This window comes from Biomphalaria glabrata, chromosome 2 (assembly GCF_947242115.1).
Source record: "Biomphalaria glabrata chromosome 2, xgBioGlab47.1, whole genome shotgun sequence".
In the NCBI taxonomy this organism is placed as follows: domain Eukaryota; kingdom Metazoa; phylum Mollusca; class Gastropoda; family Planorbidae; genus Biomphalaria; species Biomphalaria glabrata.
Window position 1 is genome coordinate 59,307,261 of NC_074712.1, and position 15,713 is coordinate 59,322,973.

General features: G+C 38.3%; 1 protein-coding gene across 3 annotated transcripts in view; it reads left to right on the plus strand.

Moving 5' to 3' along the window:
* LOC106074098 (uncharacterized) overlaps positions 1-15,713 on the plus strand; it is a 93,021-nt gene that overhangs the window by 53,293 nt on the left and 24,015 nt on the right. The gene's annotated exons all lie outside the window — the stretch shown is intronic.

A 15,713-nucleotide genomic window follows, 5' to 3' on the forward strand; every position in this document is an offset into this window, starting at 1 on the left:
TCAAATTATGAAATAAATCAATAACCCGAATGCTACTTTAACCCATCGTCGGGCATTCTTCCGGTCAATTTAACCGGTCCAGCCTACTCACGCCCTTCACGTTAATATGGACCAGCGGCTATGGCCAGACACTGTTGAATACATTATATATATAGACTCAACATGGTCCAGGTTTGTGAAGCCAGCGTATTGCAGAAAATAAGATTTCGGCTTCTTTACCATCCTTAAGACTTGCAGTTTGGCAGGATTAGTAGTCAAGAAGATGCTGCCAACTTTGGCTTTTTGATGTCGAAAATAATTTCCACTTCATTAAAAGATGCTGCAAAATGTTAGGCGTCATAGTAAAGAACAGTGATGCCCAAACTACGGCCCGCGGGCCATATCCGGCCCTCGACGTGGTTTGGACCGGCCCGCCAAAACATCGGCACAAAATGTAGGGAAAAAAAAGGTTGAAAAATTATTTTTTTCTGTTAGGACTCTAGCTTTTTGTCTTCGATGGATTTCATTCTAATCTATTTTCTTGTAATATTCATGTTAACTTTTTTGTCTATAAGAACACAAGGCTTTTTTTTTCGGCGACAAGAATTGACAGTTGTTTTAGAATTTAGAGTCTTGGACAATACCACGGCTGTATAGAGCTAGCCGTGTTCTTGACATCTCATGTGTGTAACACAGCACATCTTTTCTGCATCATTTTGGTTCGTGTACTTTTGACATCAACATGATTGGTGCCGTGTCGTGTGACATCAACATGATTGGTGCCGTGTCGTGTCACATTTGCACGTTATTGAAATGGGAGAGCTGAAGAAACGAAAATTGGATGTTGAAACTTACAGGAAAAGTGGACAGATCTTTTTTTTTTTGTTGGTGGAACATAATAAGCCAACATGTTTGATCTGTAAAATGTGACTGTTTTTAAGGAACATAGCATAAACAGCATTCTAAAACAAACCCTTACAAAAATATGTTGGAATTGTTGGTTTGAGTCGCCAAGAAAAGATTGCATACGTCTAGAGTTGAGCGAGTGACGAACATATTGACCAAGAAGTCAAGAAATGAGTGGCGGCTGTAATGGAGGCTACAGAGTTGCTCACATTAAGAAGAGAAATGAAGCAAAAAAAGATGCTTGCTAGCAGTGATGGAATAAAATCGGCCTGAAAAAAAAATGAAGCTGTCAGCGTTTCTGGCAAGACAATAGCAAAGCGAGTCGAGTAGACGATGTTGGTGAAAATCATCCATTCAAAACTAAATGACAGAGCAGCAGATTTTGAAATAATTACTATTGCTGCTGAGGAGTGGCACCAACTGGAGCTGATTGACTTACAAATCCAGATTTCCAGCTTAAGAAATTTCGAACAATACAGACAATGATTTCTACGCCGTGTTGTCTATATTTCCGAAAAAAACATTGATGGTTGTGATCACAATGTTTACAAGCACCTATTTTAGTAAAAAACTTGTTCAGTTATAAGACACTTGAAACCCTTGTTACGTAATTTAATTATGGTGTAAGTAGGCCTATTGGAGCCACGAAATTGTAATGTAACTATTTAAAATGGTTTATTCTCTATTTCATTTTTTTGGTATCTTTTTTGTTAATGTGGCCCGCGACATGAGTGTTAGAAATTAAAATGGCCCGTAGGCCGTATAAGGTTGGGCATCACTGGTAAAGAAGATGCTGCCAACTTTAGCATTTTTGATGTCGAAAATAATTTTGACTTCATTAAAAGACGCTATAAAATGTTTAGGCGTCATAGTCAAGAAGATGCTGCCAACTTTGGCATTTTGATGTCGAAAATAATTTCGACTTCATTAAAAGACGCTGTAAAATGTTTAGGCGTCATAGTCAAGAAGATGCTGCCAACTTTGGCATTTTGATGTCGAAAATAATTTCCACTTCATTAAAAGACGCTGTAAAATGTTTAGGCGTCATAGTCAAGAAGATGCTGCCAACTTTGGCATTTTTGATGTCGAAAATAATTTTGACTTCATTAAAAGACGCTGTAAAATGTTTAGGCGTCATAGTCAAGAAGATGCTGCCAACTTTGGCATTTTTGATGTCGAAAATAATTTTGACTTCATTAAAAGACGCTGTAAAATGTTTAGGTATATTTAAACTACTGAACGATCCTTTTGTTGAATTGTTTTCTTTTTTTTTTTTTTAAATGTGTTGATTCTTTGATTTGACCATCAGGAAAAAAAAAAAGCATTGAAAATGTAAAGAAGGACGATTCTAGCAACAATGTAATGATGCCGAGTAGAGTTGTAATAATGTCCACATAATGCAGTCATTTATATTCTTTTTTATAATTAGTGCTTGTCTTTGAAAGGGGTTTTACTGGGCCAGCTTATTCATACTCCTCTCTTTTGATACAGATGTCTTGATAAAGAAATCTGGGTTTAGGGCTAACTTTTTAGTAAACATGGGGTCTATTATAGACATATTTGCGGGCCACTTTTATTTGGAAATCACAGTGTAGTTGTTTCTTGTACATCTGTCTTTCATTTCGTCTCTCGCACACAATATATATATATATATATATATATATATATACACCCTATACCCTATATATATATAATTCAAGATATACAGATATTTCTTCGATTTTCTCTCCAGCAAAATATTTTTTTTTCTACTTTAATATGTGGGCAAACAGAGCCAGTCATTAAAGAATTGCTTTAGGCTAAAGATACGAAGTCGGTTAAGGAGATAAAATAAACTGAACATTGTTTACTATCTGGCAACGTGTTCCTACTAAACAGATCTATAACTGGGAGCTGTGGGGTATATATTGTTGATGGTCTATTTTGTTGATGAGTATATATGTTAATGGTGCATGCGAGTCCATAGAAGACACAACAACAGAATGAATCAAGAATATACTTGATAACGCAGGCTGATAACTTCAAACAATTTAATGAACAATAAAAAGGGAACAGTCCTCTGTCGTCGCTAGACTAGCGTCATCCTCCAAGGCGTAGTAACTGTCTTTCAGTAACCCTTCCATTATAGTAACTGTCTTTCAGTAACCCTTCCATTGTAGTAACTGTCTTTCAGTAACCCTTCCATTGTAGTAACTGTCTTTCAGTAACCCTTCCATTGTAGTAACTGTCTTTCAGTAACCCTTCCATTGTAGTAACTGTCTTTCAGTAACCCTTCCATTGTAGTAACTGTCTTTCAGTAACCCTTCCATTGTAGTAACTGTCTTTCAGTAACCCTTCCATTGTAGTAACTGTCTTTCAGTAACCCTTCCATTGTAGTAACTGTCTTTCAGTAACCCTTCCATTGTAGTAACTGTCTTTCAGTAACCCTTCCATTGTAGTAACTGTCTTTCAGTAACCCTTCCATTGTAGTAACTGTCTTTCAGTAACCCTTCCATTGTAGTAACTGTCTTTCAGTAAACCTTCCATTGTAGTAACTGTCTTTCAGTAACCCTTCCATTGTAGTAACTGTCTTTCAGTAACCCTTCCATTGTAGTAACTGTCTTTCAGTAACCCTTCCATTGTAGTAACTGTCTTTCAGTAACCTTTCCATTGTAGTAACTGTCTTTCAGTAACCCTTCCATTGTAGTAACTGTCTTTCAGTAACCCTTCCATTGTAGTAACTGTCTTTCAGTAACCCTTCCATTGTAGTAACTGTCATTCAGTAAACCTTCCATTGTAGTAACTGTCTTTCAGTAACCCTTCCATTGTAGTAACTGTCATTCAGTAAACCTTCCATTGTAGTAACTGTCTTTCAGTAACCCTTGCATTGTAGTAACTGTCATTCAGTAAACCTTCCATTGTAGTAACTGTCTTTCAGTAACCCTTCCATTGTAGTAACTGTCTTTCAGTAACCCTTCCATTGTAGTAACTGTCTTTCAGTAGCCCTTCCATTGAAGTAACTGTCTTTCAGTAACCCTTGCATTGTAGTAACTGTCTTTCAGTAACCCTTCCATTGTAGTAACTGTCTTTCAGTAACCCTTGCATTGTAGTAACTGTCTTTCAGTAATCCTTCCATTGTAGTAACGGTCTTTCAGTAGCCCTTGCATTGTAGTAACTGTCTTTCAGTAACCCTTCCATTGTAGTAACTGTCTTTCAGTAATCCTTCCATTGTAGTAACTGTCTTTCAGTAGACCTTCCATTGTAGTAACTGTCTTTCAGTAAACCTTCCATTGTAGTAACTGTCTTTCAGTAACCCTTCCATTGTAGTAACTGTCTTTCAGTAACCCTTCCATTGTAGTAACTGTCTTTCAGTAACCTTCCATTGTAGTAACTGTCTTTCAGTAACCCTTCCATTGTAGTAACTGTCTTTCAGTAACCCTTCCATTGTAGTAACTGTCTTTCAGTAACCTTCCATTGTAGTAACTGTCTTTCAGTAATCCTTCCATTGTAGTAACTGTCTTTCAGTAACCCTTCCATTGTAGTAACTGTCTTTCAGTAACCTTCCATTGTAGTAACTGTCTTTCAGTAACCCTTCCATTGTAGTAACTGTCTTTCAGTAACCCTTCCATTGTAGTAACTGTCTTTCAGTAACCTTCCATTGTAGTAACTGTCTTTCAGTAACCCTTCCATTGTAGTAAATGTCTTTCAGTAGACCTTGTACTAGTCACAATCAAACATTAAGTGTTTACGAATCTAATGGGTGGTGATTTCTTCTCTTGCTGGAAACGTTCAGTTCGCTTCCAAAAGATTTTAAAGCGATAGTGAAGTTTAGTATATTTAGGTTTAAAGGGATCTTTTGTATGGCTGTGTGTGTGTTAGTGAGAGAGAGAGAGAGAGAGATGACAGCAAGCATATGTTACTTATCATTGGTCAAAGTTAACAGTTTGATGCCACTTCATGTATCAACAACATTGTGATACACAGCGTTTCAATAGTTTGCTAATGTATCTTGTATTTAGGTGTGGTACCATGTATGGGCCTTTTAGTGCTACTTCAGTATCAGTAATAAATCATATATCAAGCTCTGCCTCAGGGGAAAAAAAAGTGTTTCTATTGGGGAAGGTTTTGCCTGATTGTAATGTTCTATTTATTCACCAAGCAATTTCCATTAAAAATGAACAAGAAAACCTTCAAAGTTATCGATTTTTTTAGATGTAAATATTCGATATTTGCCTTTTATAGCTGAACTCTTGTAGTCTACATTGAAGGTAGTTAAGGAAGGAATGACTTTTGCGATTGAAGTTCTATTTTCTGCTGAGAAAAGAAAAGAGAGGCAGCCAACACGGACATCTGTAGTCCAGTTAGTTGGATCATGCTAGTAGAATGGTTTCATTCCCTTTTTCCCACCCAATTTTGTCTCCAAGGTCCTGGCGTCTCTAGCATGTAAAGGTGGAATTAAGAATATCTTGCCTGACCCGGATCTAGTAATACCCCAGCCCCCCTTACTGCCCGATGATCTAGCTGGTCCATCTTGAGCTGGTGGGGGGAAAAAAAATGATCCGGGATTAGATGGACTCGTCAAGTACAGGATGAAGGATCCATCAGGTTGACATCTGACCTCAGTCTAAGGCCCTGACAGTTTAAATCCTGCTTCCTGAGTGGCCGTTACTAATAACGCGGTGAAAAAAAAAATCGGGTCGCGTGTGTATTTTTATGTCTTTCAATCCATTGTACAAACTCCAAGTTGGCAACATTCATTTGTTTGCTATTCTAAGATGTTTACTCGATTTTAGGTTAATTGTAGCCTGTCAAAACTGGGGTTTTTTTTTGTGTGTTTTTTTTTATAGTAGCAATGACGTTGTCCTAATAAACTTCACAACATATCAACTTTAAAGTATCAGAAGGATCTTAGTTTTGACTCTGGTAACCTAAAAGCTTGAGCGTGACAGACAGACAACATAAACACAATTTCTTTGTCTCTGTTGGGGCCGTTTAAAATCGTATATATATTTCAACAGGATAAAGGAAAAAAAAAAGTTTTACCTTCTTTAACACTATCTCCCCCCCCCTCCCCCCCGGGACCAATTAGAGTTGTCTATAGCAGACCTGAGCAATAAGGTTCAAACTCGAGAACCTAACCCCGACAGCTAAGTGTTTGTCCACTTCACGACTCCCCCTCTCAACTCAAAGCCTTGACAAGTATGAACGAGCGATTGATGATAATTGTATAGGTCCAAGCAAAATTCAATTTGACTACAATAATCACCCTTAAAGTCCTTAGCATTGCTACTAGAACCCTTGTGACTGCTCATTGCGTGCCATTTACTTGTGCATGTTAATGTCATTCAAGATGTCTTGTTTCACTTGAGCTGGTGGACTACTTTTTACCTCGTAGGTCTACTTCCATTCAGCACAGCACAACAAATATTAATATTGATCACTGAGTCTTCGAGTAGCAGACATTTTATTATCCATCAAATAAGATACACATAAAACTGGCCAATCCAGCCGTAAAGAGATACATATTATATTACACAAGTCCAATGAAATATTCTAAGTACACAATGGACCTAATTCACCAATCGTAAACAAACAACATTTAGTCACGTGATTCTATATATCTTCTGTACGAATTGTGTAATCCATAAAGGCTGTCACGTGATACGTATTTTTCATTGTTTTATCAATATTATGACGTGGCTAGATGTGTTTTATTTACGATTGGTGAATGAGGTCCATTGATATTAAATCACTGAATCAACTACGTTAGACATCCTTACAGTTCAAGAACCTGGCGACTGTTGGCTGACCATGTGATGAACACCCCACAATTCAACTTGTGGATTCTTGTCTCTCACGTGAGACACAAATATAGCGTTTACTTCGTGCTTCTCAACTAATACATTCACAATAACGATATAATGTGACAACAATAACACTAGACATTCACACACATGAATGCATTAGGCTCGATGGACTTTTCGGTGACGCTGAATGCACCCGAAACATCCAGACTGAAAGGATTTTAAAATCTTTATGCAAGGGGAGAGGAGCCGACCATGATGCATTTAAAATACAACCGATAGACGTGTGGTAGGTAATATCAATATATACAATAAAACTCGAGGTACTATTTATAACTCTAAATTGATACATTGTTGAACAAATTTGAAATGTAAAAAAAAACATGAATCACTAATTTTGAAAGGCATTAGTTTGAACCCGAATTCTTCCATCTAGGTACCTCGTTGAATTTTTTTTCTTCTGCAAGTCTCCCATCCCACTTAGTCTGTCTCGTTCCTTTCAAATACTCTACGGGCCATGTCCAGAAATATCCACTGTAGAGGTCTTGGTACGAAGTACTGGTCATCAAACTGAAGTGACCACTTGTCTGTCACTGATGGACTCTCCTCCGTCACACGAGTCCGGTGCTATTGAATCGTATCAGTATAATAAGATCCAAGCTATTCCTACTTTTACCCCACTGGTTGTCTCCCCACCCCGTCCCTCGCCCATTGGTCCAGAAAAAAAAAGTGTTTGCTAGTGTGTCTATGTAGATCTATGTTTAGTTGTTGATTTGGTTTTTACATACGCCACATAGTTGACATGAACATGTATTTACATACGCCACATAGTTGACATGAACATATTTTTACATACGGCACATAGTTGACATGAACATATTTTTACATACGGCACATAGTTGACATGAACATATTTTTACATACGGCACATAGTTGACATGAACATGTATTTACATACGCCACATAGTTGACATGAACATATTTTTACATACGCCACATAGTTGACATGAACATATTTTTACATACGCCACATAGTTGACATGAACATGTATTTACATACGCCACATAGTTGACATGAACATATTTTTACATACGGCACATAGTTGACATGAACATATTTTTACATACGCCACATAGTTGACATGAACATGTATTTACATACGCCACATAGTTGACATGAACATATTTTTACATACGCCACATAGTTGACATGAACATATTTTTACATACGCCACATAGTTGACATGAACATGTATTTACATACGGCACATAGTTGACATGAACATATTTTTACATACGCACATAGTTGACATGAACATGTTTGTGGTTCAGAAGTGAAAACACGTTTGTACGTGTGGTCACGATATGGATCGATCTTCTCGTTCGTTACTTTAGCCAAAGGCTCACTCTGATAATTACCAATCTGTTTAGGTCAGTCTTTAATATGATGTCGATGTTAGATCTAGTACGCCCGCTCATTTACCGTTCCACTAATCGCGAATGGTAAACCTGTTTATCAAAGCTCCTTTTGGAAAATACACACACGCACACACACACACATACATATAAAAAAAATGTATACACAATTTGAACTGTCATAGACAATTTATTTCCCGTTCTACAATGCTAAATTTCTGGACATGGAAAGCTTAATGTCCAATTGGAAAAATAAATGTGAGTAATGATCAAACTGGTGGCCCTCAGTATCAATACATTGCTGAGTACGAGGGTGAACCAAAAGTAGTTGGACAGTAATTAGAAACCTTTATTTTGATATAAACATAGATACAATTTATTTTTATATAGACATACTAGGTACAATTTATTTTGATATAAGCATAGTTCTAATTTATTTTGGTATAGACATATGTACAATTTATTTTGATATAAGCATAGTTATAATTTATCTTGGTATAGACATATGTACAATTTATTTTGATATAGGCATAGTTATAATTTATTTTGGTATAGACATAGATACAATTTATTTTGGTATAGACATAGATACAATTTATTTTGGTAATATTCACAAACACTTCTCGTTACACTGACAACTCAATGTTATTGTGGACCAAATGTTTTAACTGAATTCTTGTTCCAACGGTCTCAGCATTTTGATCTCTCTGTAGACTTGTTTTCTTTTCAACTCTTCGCCTTTCTGACTTACCTGAGTGATCTTGAAATGAAAACAGATGAAAGTTAAATGATGAATAAACTAAATGTCAATAATAGAGCGCAAATAAAATAGCGGTAGTTGAAACGATGTCATTACAAAACTCTAGATGATACCTAACTCTGTTCCGACTATTCTCCCTTTACTTTTGGGCCATCGCTTCTTATAGTTCAGGGGTTCTCAACCTGCGGGTCGCGACCCACCTTGGGGGTCGATTGACGATTTGCCAGGGGTCGCCTAAGACCATCGAAAATATGGATTGCTTGTCTATTCTACTGTTGCTGTATGTATGTGAGGGGGGGGGGTCGCGGCAGAGTTGGGGATTGTAAAAAGGGGTCGCCGAGCCTAAAAGGTTGAGAACCGCTGTTATAGTTCATAAAGTACCTGGGACAACACGATGAAAACATGTATTGGGCATTCCACGTGCAGCAGCGTCACGTGTCCTTGTCACTGTCCAGTCTGACAGGTTCCTGGAGGAAACCCGAGGTGGCCGTGAAGTAATAGACTTAGTGACTCATTGCATTGACTCTCTCTCCCTCTCTCTGTCTCTTACAGGCGCTGGACTCGCTCCAGACTCCCACCGGCCTGAATATTGATTGTGTGCTCTGGAAGTGGCTGTCAGGGTACACATCTCTTGACTTCTATTCACCCATGTCTCCTTGATGTGTGCATGTGTCTGTGTGTACGTGCACGCGGGCTCAGATATCTTGACACTATTGAGATCTAGTTAGGAATGCCAGTTAAGTGTTGAAAAGCAGTCTTTCCAATTTCAAATCAAGGGCTGAATTTCTTTTGTTAAAAAAAAGAAGTAAATAACCCTTTCAGACCTTATTATAAGGTCTATTGGGCAGATGATGTAAAGGTCATCCGTTTCTAAGGCCGACGGTTAACGAAGGTGTCATGTGACCAGAGCAACGACCAACAGCCTTTACTTTCCCTGACTAAAGTCATGTAACCATTAGGGTTGGGTGAATTCAAGGGCGTCTTAAAAATACCGAAATAAAAAATCCTATTCTTCACCAAGATTCGAACCAGGGACCTCTGGGCTCGGAAACCAGGCGCTTTAGCAGTCAGTCCTTATATGACACATTTCTTTGTATTTTCCGCGTGTGTTCGTATCTTGTAGTAGGTAGTGTATATAAACAAATGTATATTGACATAATATCCACAAATGGGATGAGTGGTTTAATGGCACCCCGTCGGAACAGTAGTGTTTTATAGTAGATTTATCGTTTCTGTTGAAGAGTACTTTAAGGGTCATTTACCCTGGCTCATTAATTATTGACTGCCACTGTCATCAGAGCCAACTTTTTAGCCCTGCCTCTTGACGCTGAGACAACGGGATGCACCAGGGGCCTATTGAGTTGAAGATAATATCCACGTTCGATAACTCAATACGGTCAGTCCATTAGCCCAGTGTCCAGACGACATGTACATATTGGCTGGACCCTGAGCTGGGTATCCTTTGACTAAATGGGGTGCTCGAGTAAGATAGCTGGATCTCATCTATCAGATCTTTTAGAGTTTACACTGTGACGTCTATCTATTACTAGGTCTCATCTATCAGAAGACGTATTAGACATACTGCTTGTCATCTATTTCAAGGACACAGTTTGTCATCTACTTGTCTTTAATACTTTGATATCTTAGGACACAGTTTGTCATCTACTTGTCTTTAATACTTTGATATCTTAGGACACAGTTTGTCATCTACTTATCTTTAATACTTTGATATCTTAGGACACAGTTTGTCATCTACTTATCTTTAATACTTTGATATCTTAGGACACAGTTTGTCATCTACTTATCTTTAATACTTTGATATCTTAGGACACAGTTTGTCATCTACTTATCTTTAATACTTTGATATCTTAGGACACAGTTTGTCATCTACTTATCTTTAATACTTTGATATCTTAGGACACAGTTTGTCATCTACTTATCTTTAATGCTTTGATATCTTAGGACACAGTTTGTCATCTACTTATCTTTAATACTTTGATATCTTAGGACACAGTTTGTCATCTACTTATCTTTCATACTTTGATATCTTAGGACACAGTTTGTCATCTACTTATCTTTAATACTTTGATATCTTAGGACACAGTTTGTCATCTACTTATCTTAAATGCTTTGATATCTTAGGACACAGTTTGTCATCTACTTGTCTTTAATACTTTGATATCTTAGGACACAGTTTGTCATCTACTTATCTTTAATACTTTGATATCTTAGGACACAGTTTGTCATCTACTTATCTTTAATACTTTGATATTTTAGGACACAGTTTGTCATCTACTTATCTTTAATACTTTGATATCTTAGGACACAGTTTGTCATCTACTTATCTTTAATGCTTTGATATCTTAGGACACAGTTTGTCATCTACTTGTCTTTAATGCTTTGATATCTTAGGACACAGTTTGTCATCTACTTATCTTTAATACTTTGATATCTTTAACTAGGGCATTATGTCATCCACTGAAAGCGTTTCAGAAGAAATCACAGTGTGACATCTGTCTGACAAAGTGTTTTATTAGAGATCGCAGCGTGACATTTATCGGAAATGTTTTATAGTCCGTAGCGTGATCTCTATCTGGAAAATGTTTAGAGATCGCAGCGTTACATCTTTCTGGAAACGTTTTAGAGACACAGTGAGTCATCGGTGTTTTCTCTCTCTCTGTGGCATTTTACGTTTCGGGAGATGTCTCTTTCCCTTTTCAACTTCTTGCGTAACTAAAGAGGCCAATCCCTGATACACAGCTGCGGTCACAGGTTGGGCATCTGTAATCACCATTCTTTCTACTACAGTTGTGTAGTTTTCTTGCTATTATATGGACATAATGTTATTGTCATCTATCCAAAGATGATGAAAGCTCACAAGTAAATTGCGTTAATACACTGATCTATTTATAGTTTCAGTTTGTTTTGTTTTCTATCTATTTTCAGATTTTGATTTAAGTTTCGAATTCATTTAATTTTTATTAGACTTTCAATATTTCGCAGGTCTTCTTCAGTTTCCTACTAAAAACGTTCTTTTTAGTCTGATTTAAAGTTTGTTTTTTTTTTGTTTTTTTTTGTTGTTCAGCCAACGTCATGTGTGTTCAGTTATCTCCAGACGTCATTAAAAGTTTTGGATTGACATCGCTCACGTATTTTTGTCAGGGCTATCGATTCGTGCTAGAAACAATACTAGTTTAACTCTTTCTCTCCGTAATTATTTACCACATTCTGGTGGAATCAACGTTGGTATCGTCAGTTAGGAGAGAAAGAGTTAAGTTTGTAGTCTATGACTGACAGTGGGACACTCATTTAAAAAAAGATTGAATTGGTCGTTAATGTTTAAGTTTAGTTCAAGTGAAACAGTAAAGTTCCCCTTTCAGACCTTGCGATCTATAGGGCAGACGATGTAAAGGTCTATGGACCAAGGTAAAAGAGGGTGTCAGGTGACCAGCACAACGACCCACCGCCTTTACTATTCCCCGACTAATGTCATGTATCCATTACAGTTGGGTGAACTCAAAGGAGCCCTAAAGATCTCGAAATTAATAATTCCAGTCTTCACCAGGATTCGAACCTAAGTTCCCCGGTTCGGAAGCCAAGCGTTTTACCACTAAGAAAAAAAAAAGCAGAAACATTTCTACGTAACGTGTCCAGGTGTAATGGACCTCATTCACCAATCGTAAACAAACAACATTTAGCCACGTGATAATATTGATAAACAATGAAAATTACGTATCACGTGACAGCCTTTATGGATTGCGTAATTTGTATAGAAGATACCGAAAATCACGTGGCAAAATGTTGTTTGTTTACGATTGGTGAATGAGGTTCATTTTTTTAACCTGTGTGTGTGTGTCACAGTGTGTGTGTGTGTGTATGAATGGAGTAACATTTGTTGTTTTCCAGCAGATCTACTTGTCACTAATTTCGGATTCGATCAGTTCGTGTCTTGCTGTTGTCTTGTGCCTTCAAGTCACTCTCAAGCCATTTGAAGTTCTCAACTCTGTCACAGACAATGACTTCTATTTTGGGACCAAGTATATCGAACGGGCATGCTAGTCTTGCAATGTTAAGTATAGGTTACATAGTTTTGCCACAGCTACTTACCTGATGACAGGAAATCCCTTTGCACGTGTTTCTCTGTCTTGCCTTGTGGGATTGATAGCTCAAGGCCTTGTGGGATTGATAACTCAAGGCAATAGATCGTTGGGCGCATTGGCAAAAGTTTTGTATGTAGATGTAGATGATTAGCTGCCGTGATTGGTGTGTGAAGGGAATGTTATGCTGGAAAGCACATTCGTCGTATAGTTGATATACATGTAGGTCTAGACCTGGGCATTTTACAGAACATTAAAAAAAACATTCCTAGACAATCTGACAATCATAATTTGATGATCCTAGCCTTGGTATTGAGATGTTACAAAATGATTCCAGGCATCACGTACAAAGGCTATTACAAAAGTGGAAATCTGAAGTAGGATCAAAATGGCGATTGGGCTCCACCGTTGATTACATTCTGACCACACTCCAAAACGCCAATAAGGACTGTACGGCTTTATAATGAGATCCCCTGGGCTCGCAAAGACATTTCTACGTGGAACAGTACCAGGAAAGAGAAGGAGAGGCAAAGAAAGCGATGTGCTGGTAACAGTTAGGAACGGACGGGCTTGCCTATTCGAGAGACTCTAATCCTGAGACAGAGACAGAGAGATGGAGAATGACGGTCGACAGGTCGTGACCCCAATGGTCCAACAGACTTATAGTCACTAAGGTGATGGTGGTGAAAATACAGCTTTCCAGTCGATGTTGTCATGTCACAGAAGTCTATCGAATGTTGGCCTATTTGCTGATTGTGTCTGTTGAACTCTTGACCCCCCAGGATGCTGGTTTACCTACCAGTACCCTAACTGGTCTGCCTACCCCTAACCCTTATCAATCACACAGTTGCATTGTCCTGGCCATGTATGCTTTCATCATTTTTATCATCAGTTTATCTTGTTGCCTGAACACTTTTGTGATTTGCATATTGACACTCATGAAACACATAGCCAAAAAATCTTCGCAAACTAATCAATATTGCCCTGAGGCCGGGGGGGGGGGGGATAGAAGTAAACAGACGTAATGGTAAGACCATAGAATATACTTTTAATTTCGTCTCCCCACCCCCATCTCTCTCTCTCTCTCTCTCTCTCTCTCCATGGACCTCATCGTTGGAGATATTTAAAGGGTAGAAAATGAAGTTCCTTGATGGCCTGGAGCTATCAAACATTCACTCAACGAGATGGTCTGATAGGAAAAACAAAACAAAAACAAAAAAAAAACAAACTCTGAGAAGACTGACAACAAAAAGGGAGAAAGACACAGCAACCTTGTTGTGGAAAATAAGGGGAGATCATTTCTGAAAGGAAAAGAAAAAGCTAGGAAGTAATGGTGCCAATCGTGGGTTATCCCAGCTTTGGCCATTGTGTTCCCTAACGAATTACTATATAAGGAAAACGAGGTTGACAGCTTTCTTTATTATGTTTAGAAATGGGGGAAAATACTGTGTAATTGTCGAACAGAAAGAGAGTTTAAAAGTATCACTAGAGAGAGAGAGAGAGTAACAAAACGCCAGCCTCGCTTTGGTTAATTTGAAAGAGATGTGACGTAAGATTTTAAATGAATTCGATTTTGATACTAGAATGTTTTTTACCCAATCAAGTTTGACTAGTTTCTATTAGCACAACATACAGTGCTAAGAGTGAGGTAGAATTATGACTGCTTGACTACCTCCTTCCAGTAGATCTTGACTACCTCCTTCCAGTAGATCTTGACTACCTCCTTCCAGTAGATCTTGACTACCTCCTTCCAGTAGATCTTGACTACCTCCTTCCAGTAGATCTTGACTACCTCCTTCCAGTAGATCTTGACTACCTCCTTCCAGTAGATCTTGACTACCTCCTTCCAGTAGATCTTGACTACCTCCTTCCAGTAGATCTTGACTACCTCCTTCCAGTAGATCTTGACTACCTCCTTCCAGTAGATCTTGACTACCTCCTTCCAGTAGATCTCATAGACGTGTCGTGTTGGTATTGTCATGTTGGTATTGGTACATTAGTTCTTTCATCTAACCTTTAGTTTGTTGAGTCGTTGGGGCACTACACAAGATCTGTCCACCGCCTTTCTTCATTCCTCTCTGTCGTTAGCCTTGGATAGAAACTCTTTCAATGACAGGCCCGTCCATTCTTGTATGTTGTCTTCCCATTGATTTCACTGTCTTCCTCTTCTTCTTTTTTCCTGGTGCTGTTCCCCGAAGGAAGGTCTTTGCTAGCCCTAAGGATCTTGTAATATGGACATAAAGTTTTAGTTTTTTTGACAGTGGTCAGCAGGTCATTCTGGGGCCCTATTGCTCTTGTAAACCTGTTTCTAATCTCCTCGTAGGTGATGCGGTCTTTGCAGGCGATGCCTCGGAAACCTTCTATGGCATCTCGATTCCATAGCTAGATGAACTGTGCATTAGTTCAGCCATTTCAAAATGCAGCAAAGACAGTTGGTAAGAAGATTGCTCCTTCTTCCCTAGTGCCATTAGAGCGTGGAACAGGCTGTCTGAATCTGCCAGGAAAACTCTATGAGTTGTTTTGACATATTTTGTTTTTTCCCTTCAAAAAGGAAGATAATCTACTTCCTAGTCCAAACCTCCTGCTGGACGTGGGGGGGGGGGGGGGGGCAGCAGGCTGGGTAACCAACTGGCACATATATCTAGTCATTTCAAAACAAAAAGATGCTCAGTATATCTAAATGTGTGTGTGTAATAGCGCAGCTATATTTATAATATTTATTAAGACATTCCATGACCCTTGGTATTATTGCACGATGGGAATCCTGTGGGG